Here is a 15,000-nt window from a genome sequence, read left to right as displayed (position 1 = left end):
CGTTTTTTTTTTGCCTTTTATGGAAATTAGTGAAGGCATCGCATCAAAGGTGCGCACCTCGCTGCCCACCTTGGTGTGCTCCGAGGTGCCCACCACGGTGCGCAACGCCGGTGCGAACCCGGGAGCGCCCCGATGTGTGCTCCAAGGTGCGGCGTGCACGAAGTCGGACCCCGGTTTGCCCCGGGTGCGCACCTCGCGTGCACCTTGGTGCGCACACCTTGGCTGGGTTGCGCGGCCTGGTGGGCACCATGGTGCGCACCAAGGAGCGCTCCGAAGTGTGCTCCAAGGTGCGGCGTGCACGAAGTCGGAGCCCGGTTTGCCCCGGGTACGCACCTCGCGTGCACCTTCGCCGGGGTGGGCACCTCGGCTGGGTTGCGCGCCCTGGTGCGCACCAAGGAGCGCTCCGAAGTGTGCTCCAAGGTGCGGCGTGCACGAAGTCGGAGCCCGGTTTGCCCCGGGTGCGCACCTTCGCCGCGGTGCGCACCATGGCGTGCACGAAGTCGGAGCCCGGTTTGCCCCGGGTGCGCACCTCGCGTGCACCTTCGGCGGGGTTGCGCGCCCTGGTGGGCACCATGGTGCGCACCAAGGAGCGCTCCGAAGTGTGCTCCAAGGTGCGGCGTGCACGAAGTCGGAGCCCGGTTTGCCCCGGGTGCGCACCTCGCGTGCACCTTCGGCGGGGTTGCGCGCCCTGGTGGGCACCATGGTGCGCACCAAGGAGCGCTCCGAAGTGTGCTCCAAGGTGCGGCGTGCACGAAGTCGGAGCCCGGTTTGCCCCGGGTGCGCACCTCGCGTGCACCTTCGCCGCGGTGGGCACCATGGCGTGCACGAAGTCGGAGCCCGGTTTGCCCCGGGTGCGCACCTCGCGTGCACCTTCGCCGGGGTGGGCACCTCGGCTGGGTTGCGCGCCCTGGTGCGCACCAAGGAGCGCTCCGAAGTGTGCTCCAAGGTGCGGCGTGCACGAAGTCGGAGCCCGGTTTGCCCCGGGTGCGCACCTCGCGTGCACCTTCGCCAGGGTGGGCACCTCGGTGCGCACACCTTCTCAATGTTTTCTTGCCTTTTCTGGAAATTGGTGAAGGCAGCGCATCAAAGGTGCGCACCTCGGTGTGCTCCGAGGTGCGAACCCGAGAGCGCTCCGAGGTGCCCACGAAGTCGAAAGTCGGGTTAATTGCATTGTTTTCCCCGGGTGCGCTCCGAGGTGCGCAACATCGGCGCGCACCAAGGAGGGCTCCGAAGTGTGCTCCAAGGTGCGCACGATGGCGTGCACCTCTGGTGCGCACGATTCGGAGCTCGGTTTGACCGGGGTGCGCACACCTTGGCTGGGTTGCGCACCTTTTGTGCGCTCCAAGGTGCGCACGAAGTCGGAGCTCGGTTTGCCCCGGGTGCGCACCTTCGCCAGGGTGCGCACCTTGATGCGCACGCCTTGGCTGGGCTGCGCACCTTGGTGGGCGCCATGGTGCGCACCTTTCGTGCGCTCCAAGGTGCGCACGAAGTCGGAGCTCGGTTTGCCCCGGGTGCGCACCTTGGTGGGCGCCATGGTGCACTCCGAGGTGCCCAAGATTGGTGCGCACCAAGGAGCGCTCCGAAGTGCGCTCCAAGGTGCGCGCGAAGTCGAAAGTTGGGTTAATTGTCCGGTTTGCCTCGGGTGCGCACCTTGCGTGCACCTTCGCCAGGGTGGGCGCCTTGGTGCGCACACCTTGGCTGGGCTGCGCACACCTTGGCACCCGCGTTTCCTTCATTTTAAATTTTTTTTTTTTACAATCTCTCAAGTGGGAAATTCTATAATCTCAACTTTTTTTGCCTTTTCAGGAAACTTTTGAATGGAGCGCATCATTGGTGCGCTCCGAAGTGTGCTCCAAAGCTCTCTCCAGCTGCGTGCACCTGCCCCGGCCGCGCACCCGGCCCCGCCCAGCTTCGCTCACCTGTCCCGGGCGTCTGGTGCGGAACCTTAGAGTAAGAAACATCACCGTGCACCTTGGCCAACGTGCGCGACTCGACCGAGCGCGCACTGGCCGAGGTGCACACCGATTTCACCTGGGTGCGCGCGCAGCACCTCGGGCGCACCGGGGTGCGCGCACAACGCCCGGGTTGCACCGTGGCCTGTGTGCTCGGGGCGCCTCGGGTGCGCGCTCGGTGTCGCCCCCGCGCGCGCGGTAGTGCGGGCAGCGCACCCCGGCCCGGCCCGGCCCCGACGAGAACGCAAACGGGCAAAAGGTTTATTCAAATAGCATTGCGACGCCCGGCGAAAAACTAAAAAAGGGTGCAACACCGGGACTTCCCGGGAGGTCACCCATCCCAGTACTACTCCGGCCCAAGCGCGCTTAACTGCGGAGTTCTGATGGGATCCGGTGCACTAACGCTGGTATGATCGCACCCGTTATGAGCTTGTCGCAGTGTGTACTTAGCAAACCGCGACCCACGTGCGAATCCACCCCGGCCACCCACCCCCGTCGAGGTGCACACCCTCCCTCGCGAAGTGCGCCCCGTTCGCCAAGTGTGAGCCCTGCCCGGGTGCGCGCACCTTGCTAGGGCGTCGGGTGTGCACCCGGCCCGGCCTACGTGCGTGCACCTGGAGGGGGCGTCGTGTGCGTGCAGTGTCCCGTCTGCAACGCGGTGCCCACACACCACCTCGGGCGCAACGACCTGCGCTCACATGTGGGCCGAGTGCACCTTGGTGCATGTTCGGGGCGCCTCGGGTGCACGCTCGATCTTGCCCCGGTGCACCAAGGCGCTCGGTTTGCCCCGGGTGCGCACTTGGTGCAAGGTGGGCACCCAAAATAGGGATCAAGCACCAAAACACAAGTTTCGGGATGCAAAATGGGACCCAAGGACCACAAATGCGTTCCAAGACCCATGATGGGTCCACGAGAACAAAAATGTGTTCCGAGACTTAATAAACAAATATTGGGTTTTAGGAGAAGAAACATGCTCTGATGCCCAAAACGAGAATCGACCCCGAAAAGGCCACAGGCCAAAAGTGGGATGCGAGACAAAAAAAAATGGGACCCGAGGACCAAAATTGGGTTCCCAGGTCGAAGACAGGGCAACCGGACAAGAAACGACCTCTAAGGCTCGAAATGAGTCCCGACGACTAAAACTTGACAAGAAGCACCCATCAGGCACCCAACTCGACACCCATGGGATGCCGACCCACCCGGGCTTCCACCTAGCACACCTTGGCACCCACCCACCCTCGCACCCAACCTCGCACCCAACTTAGCACCTTTGAACCCACATTGGCACTCACCCTGACCCTGGCACCTTGGAACCCACATTGGCACTCACCTTGACCCTGGCACCCACCTTTGCACTCACCTTGGGACCCACCCTGGCTCCCACCTCGGCACCCACCCAGACACCCACCTTGGTTCCTTGGCACCCACCTTGGATCCTTGGCACCCACCCCGACACCCACCTTGGCACGCAACTTGGCTACTTGCCACCCACCTTGGCTCCTTGACGCCCACCCCGACAACCACCCCGTGACCTACCCTGGCTAGGGTTGGTGCACACCCACCCTGGTGCCCACCTTGGCACCCACCCTATGACCCACCTTGGCACGCACCTTAGTACCCACCCCGTTACCCACCCTAGGACCCACCCCGTGACCCACCTTGGCCAGGGTGGGTGCACCCACCCTGGTGCCCACCTTGGCACCCACCCATCCTAGCACCCAGCCTGTGACCGGGCTTGGAACCCAACCTTGCACCCGCACCCGTCTTGGCCAGTGTGGGTGCGCACCCATCCTGGCACCCACGTTGTGACACACCCTTTAACCCACGCACCCTAGCACCCACGTTGGCACCCACCTTGGAACCCAACCTAGCAACTTGGCACCCACCCCGTGACCCACCTTGGCATCCACCATAGCAGTCGCCGACTTGGCACCCACCTCGGCACCCACCTTGACACTTGTGGACCCACCTTGCCACTCACCCTAGCATCGACCCATCCTAGCACCCACCCTGGCACCTTTGCACCCTAGCACTCACCCATCCTAGCACCTAACCTGTGACCCACCTTGACACTCACCCTCGCACCCACCTTGGAACCCAACCTAGCACCCACCCACCCTGACACCAACCCTAGCACCTACCCACCCTTGCACCCACCCTGTGACCCATCTTGGCACCCACCCATCCTACCACTCAACCTATCACCCACCTTCTCACCCACCTTGGCATCCACCTTAGCACCCACCCACACTGGCACCTTGGCACCCACCTCGGGCAAGGTGGGTGCACACCCACCCTGGCACCCAATTTAGAACCCACCGAGCATGTTACCCACCTTGGCACCCACATTGCAGCCCACCCTAGTACCCACCCTATGACCCACATTGGCATCCACACCCTAGCACCCAGGCACCTCGACACCCGCCTTGACACCCATCCTAGCACTGAACCTGTGACCCACCTTGGAACTCACCCTAGAACCCACCCACCCTGTGAACCACCTTGGCATCCACCTTAGCACCCACCCACCTTGGCACCCACTCTAGCACTCACCCATCCTAACACCCAACTTGTTACCCACCTTGGCACCCGCCCTCGCGTCCACCTTGAAACCCACCCTAGCACCCACCCACGCAGGAGCCCACCTTGGCACCCAACCTAACACCCACGCATCCTGGCACCCAACTTGTGACCCACCTTGGAACCCACCCTAGTACCCACCTTTGAACCCACTATATCACCAACCCACCTTGGCACCCACCCTATGACCCTCTTTGGAATCCACCCTAGCACGCACCCACCCTGGCACCCACCATGGAGCGCACCCTAGCACCCACCCACCTCGGCACGCACCTCAACACCCACCTTGGTGTGCGCACTGCGCCAACCTCTCAAAGACCCTATGTGGTGCGCTCCAAAGTGTACACCTTTGGTGCGCTCCAAGGTGCGCACCTTTGGTGCACACCGAGGTGCACACCAAAGTGTGCACCGAGGTGAGCACCAAAGTGCACTCCAGGGTGCACACCAAGGCGTGCACCTTTGGTGCGGTCAATGCAAACGAATTCGGAAGTTGGGGTCGATGTCCTAATCGCTGCTGCAGACTACACGTATGAGAATCGGACAAATAGCTTTATATAGGGGAGGTGTTGCGTTTGATGGGTCGACTCCCCTGGTTGTGTGCACTGCACCAACTTCAAAGACCCTGTCTTGTTTAAGAAGTCAAAAGTTGGGGTGGATGTCCTAATCATTGCTGCAGTCTACGCATGTATGAGAATCAGACAAATAGCTTATATAGGGGAGGTGTTGCATTCGGTGGGTTGACTCCCCTGGTTGTGCGCACTGCGCCAACCTCAAAGACCCCGCATAGCAGAAGAAGTCGGAAGTCGGATTTTGGTGAGCACCAAGGCGTGCACCTTTGGTGCGGTCAACGCAGACGAATTCAGAAGTTGGGGTGGATGTCCTAATCGTTGTTGCAGGCTACACATGTATGAGAATCAGACAAATAGCTTATATAGGGGAGGTGTTGGGTTTGATGGGTCAACTCCCTTGGTTGTGCGCATTACGCCAACCTCAAAGACCTTGTTTTCGTTAAGAAGTCAAAAGTTGGGGTCAATGTCCTAATGGCTCCTGCAGGCTACACATGTATGAGAATCGGACAAATAGCTTATATAGGGGAGGTGTTGGGTTTGATGGGTCGACTCCCCTGGTTGTGCGCATTACGTCAACCTCAAAGACCTTGTTTTCGTTAAGAAGTCAAAAGTTGGGGTCGATGTCCTAATTGCTCCTGTAGACTACACATGTATGAGAATCAGACAAATAGCTTATATAGGGGAGGTGTTGGGTTTGATGGGTTGACTCCCCTAGTTGTTCGCATTACACCAACCTCAAAGACCTTGTTTTCGTTTAGAAGCCGAAAGTTGGGGTCGATGTCCTAATTGCTCCTGCAGGCTACGCATGTATGAGAATCAGACAAATAGCTTATATAGGGGAGGTGTTGGGTTTGATGGGTCGACTCCCCTGGTTGTGCGCATTGCGCCAACCTCAAAGACCCTGCATTGCGGATGAAGTCGAAAGTCAGAGTTTGGTGTGCTACAAGGTGTGGTCGAAGGTGCTCACCTAGGTGTGCACCTTTGGAGCACAGGAAAAGTGCCCTCCAAAAGTGCGCACCTTTGGAGTGCACAAAAGTGCCCTCCAAAAGTGCGCACCTTTGGAGCGCAGAAAAGTGCCCTCCAAAAAGTGCCCTCCAAAAGTGCGCACCTTTGGAGCGCAGAAAAGTGCCCTCCAAAAAGTGCCCTCCAAAAGTGCGCACCTTTGGAGCGCAGAAAAGTGCCCTCCAAAAAGTGCCCTCCAAAAGTGCGCACCTTTGGAGCGCAGAAAAGTGCCCTCCAAAAGTGCGCACCTTTGGAGCGCAGAAAAGTGCCCTCCAAAAAGTGCCCTCCAAAAGTGCGCACCTTTGGAGCGCAGAAAAGTGCCCTCCAAAAAGTGCCCTCCAAAAGTGCGCACCTTTGGAGCGCAGAAAAGTGCCCTCCAAAAAGTGCCCTCCAAAAGTGCGCACCTTTGGAGCGCAGAAAAGTGCCCTCCAAAAAGTGCCCTCCAAAAGTGCGCACCTTTGGAGCGCAGAAAAGTGCCCTCCAAAAAGTGCCCTCCAAAAGTGCGCACCTTTGGAGCGCAGAAAAGTGCCCTCCAAAAGTGCGCACCTTTGGAGCGCACAAAAGTGCCCTCCAAAAGTGCGCACTTTTGGTGCGCACCAAGGCGCTGGTTCGGTCGTTGCAGGCGAGTTCGGAAGTTGGGGTCGATGTCCTGAGCGGAGGTGCAAACTACACAGGTGTCGGAATCGGACAAATAGCTTATATAGGGGAGGTGTATGCTTCGATGGGTCGACTCCCCAGGTTGAGCGCACCGCGCCAACCTCAAAGACCCTACGGTATGGATGAAGTCGGAAGTTGGGTCCGATGACCAATTCGATTAGTAGGTATGCTCATGAGGTCGGAATTTGGGTCCGATGACCTGCCATGTGCAGGAAGGCGAATGTTGACACTGTGCGTTGCAAGGTGCACACCAAGGCGCTGGTGCGGTCTTTTTAGTCGAGTTCGGAAGTTGGGGTCGATGTCCTGATCGGAGGTGCAAGCTACACAGGTGTGGGAATCGGACAAATAGCTTATATAGGGGAGGTGTATGCTTCGTTGGGTCGACTCCCCGGGTTGAGCGCACCGCGCCAACCTCAAAGACCCTACGGTATGGATGAAGTCGGAAGTTGGGTCCGATGACCGATTCGATATGTAGGCATACTCGCGAGGTCGGAATTTGGGTCCGATGACCTGCCACGTGCAGGAAGGCGAATGTTGGCACTGTGCGTTGCAAGGTGCGCACCAAGGCGCTGGTTCGGTCGTTGGAGGCGAGTTCGGAAGTTGGGGTCGATGTCTTGATCGGAGGTGCAAACTACACAGGTGTGGGAATCGGACAAATAGCTTATATAGGGGAGGTGTATGCTTCGTTGGGTCGACTCCCCGGGTTGAGCGCACCGCGCCAACCTCAAAGACCCTACGGTATGGATGAAGTCGGAAGTTGGGTCCGATGACCGATTCGATATGTAGGCATACTCGCGAGGTCGGAATTTGGGTCCGATGACCTGCCATGTGCAGGAAGGCGAATGTTGGGACTGTGCGTCGCAAGGTGCGCACCAAGGCGCTGGTGCCGTCGTTGCAGTCGAGTTCGGAAGTTGGGGTCGATGTCCTGGTCAGAGGTGCAAACTACACAGGTGTGGGAATCGGACAAATAGCTTATATAGGGGAGGTGTATGCTTCGATGGGTCGACTCCCTGGGTTGAGCGCACCGCGCCAACCTCAAAGACCCTACAGTATGGATGAAGTCGGAAGTTGGGTCCGATGACCGATTCGATACGTAGGCATATTGGCGAGGTCTGAATTTGTGTCCGATGACCTGCCATGCGCAGGAAGGCGGAATTTGGGTCCGATGACCGAGTTGATGGCGTGCCATGCGCAGAAAGGCGGAATTTGGGTCCGATGACCGAGTTGATGTTGATGGCCCGCCATGCACAGGAAGGCGGAATTTGGGTCCGATGACCGATTTGAAGGCGTGCCATACGCAAAAAGGCGGAGTTTGGGTCCGATGACCGAGTTGATATTGATGGCCCGCCATGCGCAGGAAGGCGGAATTTGGGTCCGATGACCTGACATACGCATGGAGTCCGACTCGGGGGCCGATGTTCGATTCGATGACTTGCATTGTGGGTAAAGTCGGAAGTTGTGGTCTTTGACCCGATTCGATGACCAGACTTCGGCTGCTTGAGAATCGGACAAATAACTTATATAGGGGAGGTAGTGTTCTCGAGCATCCTCCCCCCGTGCCCGTTTATGTCGATTGATGCTGGTGCTCGACTGGTTGGAGCGCTCGGATGCAAAAATCTTGCACCAGGATTTATCGATTGTGATGGACACGGCAAGTCTCCTGATTGCTATGCAGGAGCTCATCGTGAATCTCTATGCGGCCTTGGTATGGACTCGACCTGCGGAATGGTTCGGCAATGGTAGTCGCTCCAACACGTCCTTGCAATGGCCACAGAGGTGATTCGACTAGAGCTCCAGTCTAGCTTTTGGGTTGCTTGGCGGACTGGTATAGCCGCGATCGAGTTCCGGCCATGAACGTTTTAGATAGCTCTTGGGCTTTCTGGGACGGAAGTCGGAAGTTTGGGCTGTTGTCCGATTTGATGACCATTCTTCGGATGTGTGAGAATCGGACAAATAACTTATATAGGGGACTGTGTTGTCTCACGCAGCCCCCTCCGTGCCCCTCTATCTCGACCGATGTTGGTGCTTGAAAGGGTTGGGATCGCTCGGATTTATAAACGTGCACCACCATTTGTCGAGTGTGAGGGACGCGGCAGGTCTCCTAAATGCTATGCGGGCGCTCTCTGAGAATCTCTATCCGGCCTCGACACAGACTAGTCTTGCTGAATGGTTTGGCACTGGTAGTCGATCCAACACGTCGTTGTTGTGGCCGCCTAGGCGATTCGATTCGAGCCCCCGTCTAGCTTTTGGGTTGCTTGGCGGATTTTGCCCTATCCGCAAGTGAGCTCGGTCCCTAAACGTTCGAGAAACCCGATTGCTATGCGCCGACTCTCTTTCTTGCGAGCCTCCATCTAGCTTTTGGGTCTCTACGGAACGGAAGTCGGAATCTGGGACCGTTGTTTGATTCGACGAGGCAGACTACGGTTGTGCGAGAATCGGACAAATAACTTATATAGGGGAGGTGTTGACTGGAGCATTCTCCCCCGTGCCCCTCTAACTCGACCAATGCTGGCGCTCGAACGGTGGTAGCGCTCGGATTTTCATTGAGCGCCAGCATTGGTCGATTTAGAGGGGCATGCGAGATTCCCGAATGCTATGCGAGGGCTCTAACGGAAATGTCTATTGGTTTCGGTATGGATGCAATTGCGAGTGGTTCGGCAAAGGTAGTCGTTCCGATGCGTCCATGTCGTGGCCAAATCGATAATTCGATTTGAGCCCTCGTATAGCATTTGGGTCTCTCGATGTGATTCCGCATTCCAGTCCCTTTGGGCACTGCTTGAGCCGCATCCCAGGGGGTTCCCTTCCCAATAATCTGCCTCGCAACCCGATTGCTATGCGGTGAGGCTCCTCGGCCGCCTCGGAACTATCTGTGTATCAGACGCATCGCGGGATAAGGGGTTGGCAACGGTAGTCGCCCCAAGTGCGTCCGATGCTTGGACCATTCCGAGGCGGCCCTGAAGCCTCTTCCGTCTAGCCGTTGGGTCCTTCTCGCCGCATCCCTCGCCTCGCACCCCGATTGCTATGCGGTGAGGCTCCTCGGCCGCCTCGGAACTATCTGTGTATCGGACGCGTCGCGGGATAAGGGGTTGTCACTGGTAGTCGCCCCAAGCGCGTCCGATGCTTGGACCATTCCGAGGCGGCCCTGAAGCCTCTTCCGTCTAGCCGTTGGGTCCTTCTCGCCGCATCCCTCGCCTCGCACCCCGATTGCTATGCGGTGAGGCTCCTCGGCCGCCTCGGAACTATCTGTGTATCGGACGCGTCGCGGGATAAGGGGTTGTCATTGGTAGTCGCCCCAAGCGCGTCCGATGCTTGGACCATTCCGAGGCGGCCCTGAAGCCTCTTCCGTCTAGCCGTTGGGTCCTTCTCGCCGCATCCCTCGCCTCGCACCCCGATTGCTATGCGGTGAGGCTCCTCGGCCGCCTCGGAACTATCTGTGTATCGGACGCGTCGCGGGATAAGGGGTTGTCACTGGTAGTCGCCCCAAGCGCGTCCGATGCTTGGACCATTCCGAGGCGGCCCTGAAGCCTCTTCCGTCTAGCCGTTGGGTCCTTCTCGCCGCATCCCTCGCCTCGCACCCCGATTGCTATGCGGTGAGGCTCCTCGGCCGCCTCGGAACTATCTGTGTATCGGACGCGTCGCGGGATAAGGGGTTGTCACTGGTAGTCGCCCCAAGCGCGTTCGATGCTTGGACCATTCCGAGGCGGCCCTGAAGCCTCTTCCGTCTAGCCGTTGGGTCCTTCTCGCCGCATCCCTCGCCTCGCACCCCGATTGCTATGCGGTGAGGCTCCTCGGCCGCCTTGGAACTATCTGTGTATCGGACGCGTCGCGGGATAAGGGGTTGTCACTGGTAGTCGCCCCAAGCGCGTCCGATGCTTAGACCATTCCGAGGCGGACCCGAAGCCTCTTCCGTCTAGCCGTTGGGTCCTTCTCGCCGCATCCTTCGCCTCGCACCCCGATTGCTATGCGGTGAGGCTCCTCGGCCGCCTCGGAACTATCTGTGTATCGGACGCGTCGCGGGATAAGGGGTTGTCACTGGTAGTCGCCCCAAGCGCGTCCGATGCTTGGACCATTCCGAGGCGGACCCGAAGCCTCTTCCGTCTAGCCGTTGGGTCCTTCTCGCCGCATCCCTCGCCTCGCACCCCGATTGCTATGCGGTGAGGCTCCTCGGCCGCCTTGGAACTATCTGTGTATCGGACGCGTCGCGGGATAAGGGGTTGTCACTGGTAGTCGCCCCAAGCGCGTCCGATGCTTGGACCATTCCGAGGCGGACCCGAAGCCTCTTCCGTCTAGCCGTTGGGTCCTTCTCGCCGCATCCCTCGCCTCGCACCCCGATTGCTATGCGGTGAGGCTCCTCGGCCGCCTTGGAACTATCTGTGTATCGGACGCGTCGCGGGATAAGGGGTTGTCACTGGTAGTCGCCCCAAGCGCGTCCGATGCTTGGACCATTCCGAGGCGGACCCGAAGCCTCTTCCGTCTAGCCGTTGGGTCCTTCTCGCCGCATCCCTCGCCTCGCACCCCGATTGCTATGCGGTGAGGCTCCTCGGCCGCCTTGGAACTATCTGTGTATCGGACGCGTCGCGGGATAAGGGGTTGTCACTGGTAGTCGCCCCAAGCGCGTCCGATGCTTGGACCATTCCGAGGCGGCCCCGAAGCCTCTTCCGTGTAGCCGTTGGGTCCTTCTCGCCGCATCCCTCGCCTCGCACCCCGATTGCTATGCGGTGAGGCTCCTCGGCCGCCTTGGAACTATCTGTGTATCGGACGCGTCGCGGGATAAGGGGTTGTCACTGGTAGTCGCCCCAAGCGCGTCCGATGCTTGGACCATTCCGAGGCGGCCCCGAAGCCTCTTCCGTGTAGCCGTTGGGTCCTTCTCGCCGCATCCCTCGCCTCGCACCCCGATTGCTATGCGGTGAGGCTCCTCGGCCGCCTTGGAACTATCTGTGTATCGGACGCGTCGCGGGATAAGGGGTTGTCACTGGTAGTCGCCCCAAGCGCGTCCGATGCTTGGACCATTCCGAGGCGGACCTGAAGCCTCTTCCCTCTAGCCGTTGGGGCTTTCTCGCCGCATCCCTCGCCTCGCACCCTGATTGCTATGCTGTGAGGCTCCTCGGCCGCCTTGGAACTATCTGTGTATCGGACGCATCGCGGGATAAGGGGTTGGCAGTGGTAGTCGCCCCAAGCGCATCCGATGCTTGGACCATTCCGAGGCGGCCCTGCAGCCTCTTCCGTCTAGCCGTTGGGGCCATCTCGCCGCATCCCCCACCTCGCACCACGATTGCTATGCGGTGAGGCTCCTTGGCCGCCTCGGAACTATCTGTGTATCGGACGCATCGCGGGATAAGGGGTTGTCACTGGTAGTCGCCCCAAGCGCGTCCGATGCTTGGACTATTCCGAGGCGGCCCTGCAGCCTCTTCCGTCTAGCCGTTGGGGCCATCTCGCTGCATCCCCCACCTCCTCGGCCGCCTCGGAACTATCTGTGTATCGGACGCATCGCGGGATAAGGGGTTGGCAGTGGTAGTCGCCCCAAGCGCGTCCGATGCTTGGACTATTCCGAGGCAGCCCTGCAGCCTCTTCCGTCTAGCCTTTGGGGCCATCTCGCCGCATCCCTCGCCTCGCACCCCGATTGCTATGCGGTGAGGCTCCTCGGCCGCCTGGGAACTATCTTCGTATCGGACGCATCGCGGGATAAGGGGTTGTCACTGGTAGTCGCCCCAAGCGCGTCCGATGCTTGGACTATTCCGAGGCGGCCCTGTGGCCTCTTCCGTCTAGCCGTTGGGGCCATCTCGCCGCATCCCCCACCTCGCACCCCGATTGCTATGCGGTGAGGCTCTTCGGCCGCCTTGGAACTATCTTCGTATCGGACGCATTGCGGGATAAGGGGTTGTCACTGGTAGTGGCCCCAAGCGCGTCCGATGCTTGGACTATTCCGAGGCGGCCCTGCAGCCTCTTCCGTCTAGCCGTTGGGGCCATCTCGCCGCATCCCCCACCTCGCACCCCGATTGCTATGCGGTGAGGCTCCTCGGCCGCCTTGGAACTATCTTCGTATCGGACGCATCGCGGGATAAGGGGTTGTCACTGGTAGTCGCCCCAAGCGCGTCCGATGCTTGGACTATTCCGACGCGGCCCTGTGGCCTCTTCCGTCTAGCCGTTGGGGCCATCTCGCCGCATCCCCCACCTCGCACCCCGATTGCTATGCGGTGAGGCTCCTCGGCCGCCTTGGAACCATCTTCGTATCGGACGCATCGCGGGATAGGGGGCTGTCACTGGTAGTCGCCCCAAGCGTGTCCGATGCTTGGACCATTCCTAGGCGGCCCTGAAGCCTCTTCCGTCTAGCCGTTGGGGCCTTCCCGCCCCATCCCTCGCCTCGCACCCCCGATTGCTATGCGGTGAGGCTCCTCGGCCGCCTTGGAACCATCTGTGTATCGGACGCATCGCGGGATAAGGGGTTGGCACTGGCAGTCGCCCCAAGCGCGTCCGATGCTTGGACCATTCCGAGGTGGCCCTGAAGCCTCTTCCGTCTAGCCGTTGGGGCCTTCCCGCCCCATCCCTCGCCTCGCACCCCGATTGATATGCGGTGAGGCTCCTCGGCCGCCTTGGAACTATCTGTGTATCGGACGCATCGCGGGATAAGGGGTTGGCACTGGTAGTCGTCCCAATCGCATCCGATGCTTGGACCATTCCGAGGCGGCCCTGCAGCCTCTTCCGTTTAGCCGTCGGGGCCTTCCCGCCGCATCCCTCGCCTCGCATCCCGATTCCTATGCGGTGAGTCTTCTCGGCCGCCGCGGAACTATACCTGTTATTGCTACTGCATCCTTCGGCTGGTAACCTCCTCTGCCGCCTTGGAACGTTCTCTTTGTCGGACGCGTCGCGGGATAAGGGGTTGGCACTGGTAGTCGCCCCAAGCGCGCCCGATGCATAGACCGCTCCGAGTCGACCTTGCTTTCAGCCTCTCACATGCATAGACCTCTCTGAGTCGACCCTGCAGCCTCTCACGTTTAGCCTTTGGAATCTCGCCTCACAACATGATTGCTATCCTTGATGCATCCCTTGCCTCGAGCCCTGATTGCTTTCTTGGCTGCATCCCTCCTCTCCTCACAGCCCGGTTGTCATCACTGCTTCATCCGTCGCTTCATGCATTCTGGCTGCTGGGCCCTTCCCACCGCACACCTCGATTGCTATCTCTTCTGCATCACACACCCCGATTGCTATCTCTGCTACATCCCTCGGCTCTCACTTCTGCATCCTTCGCCTCACACCTCGATTGCTATCAATGCTGCATCCGTAACCTCACACCCCGATTGCTATGCGGGGAGGCTCCTTGGCCGCCTTGGAAATTTCTGTGTGTCGGACGCACCGCGGGATAAGGGGTTGGCACTGGTAGTCGCCCCAAGTGCGCCCGATTCTTAGACCGCTTCGAGGTGACCTCGTAGCCTCTTTCGTCCAGGCTTCCTGCCTTCAACGCCCTTTTTACACCTCGATTGCTATGCGCGGGCTCGTTGGCGTCTATCACCTCTCTGCGAAGAGTGGCACGATGATTGTTGGGGTAAATCGTAGCAGTCCGATCTCTGGCCTTGGGCCATTGTGAGGGCTGATCGATTTCCTGTGCGCATCTCGTGTTCGCCCAGTAACAGACTCGACGACTTGTAATCGGTCTTGTTCCCGATTGTTCCTGGAGGTAGTCTTCGGAACTCTTGGATTTGACCTGTCACTCGAACTGTCCTCTTCCGAGGATGCTTGTGTGTGTGTGCTTGTGCCATTTCCTTGGCGGTATTAACGAGATATTAAAGAGCGGAGTGAGCGCCTCGCCCAGCTATGTTTGGGGCTCTCACTCCCTTACCCGGTGTGTGACCGCTTTGCACGTAGGTTGCGGAGCATCGCGACTCTTTCGATGTTTGGCGGTTGTCTTCCGGTGATGCGTTGGTCCCGAAGTGCACGTTACTAGCATTTCTGCCATTGTTCTCGATCTTTGGCACGTTCCTTCGTTGCAATTGGATATATATCTCCGTTTATACGCGCAGGCTTCTCCCGCCTATTCAGCGCTGTCCCACTCTCAGCACTCTCGTGGTCTCCTTGGCTTCTCTCTCCCGTGAGCGAGCTCTCTTCTCGAGTCTTTTCCATGTCCCATGGAGGTTGCCTTGCGAAATTCGGGCACACAAACGTGACCGGATAAGAGCGGAATTGCCTATGAGGAGAAGCTCACCTTAGGGAGCAGCAATGCCGAGTGTTTCGACAGAGGGTAGAGG

General features: G+C 59.4%; 1 non-coding gene across 1 annotated transcript; it reads right to left on the bottom strand.

Annotated features, from left to right (window-relative positions):
• Window positions 1–2,254: 2,254 nt before the first annotated feature.
• LOC131861264 (5S ribosomal RNA) lies at window positions 2,255–2,373 on the bottom strand. The gene has a single exon (XR_009360339.1). It is a non-coding gene; the product is annotated as a 5S ribosomal RNA (ribosomal RNA).
• Between the last annotated feature and the right edge of the window lie 12,627 nt (window positions 2,374–15,000).

Source organism: Cryptomeria japonica, unplaced genomic scaffold (genome assembly GCF_030272615.1).
Source record: "Cryptomeria japonica unplaced genomic scaffold, Sugi_1.0 HiC_scaffold_24, whole genome shotgun sequence".
In the NCBI taxonomy this organism is placed as follows: Eukaryota; Viridiplantae; Streptophyta; class Pinopsida; order Cupressales; family Cupressaceae; genus Cryptomeria; species Cryptomeria japonica.
This window is presented reverse-complemented; position numbering and strand designations above follow the sequence as displayed.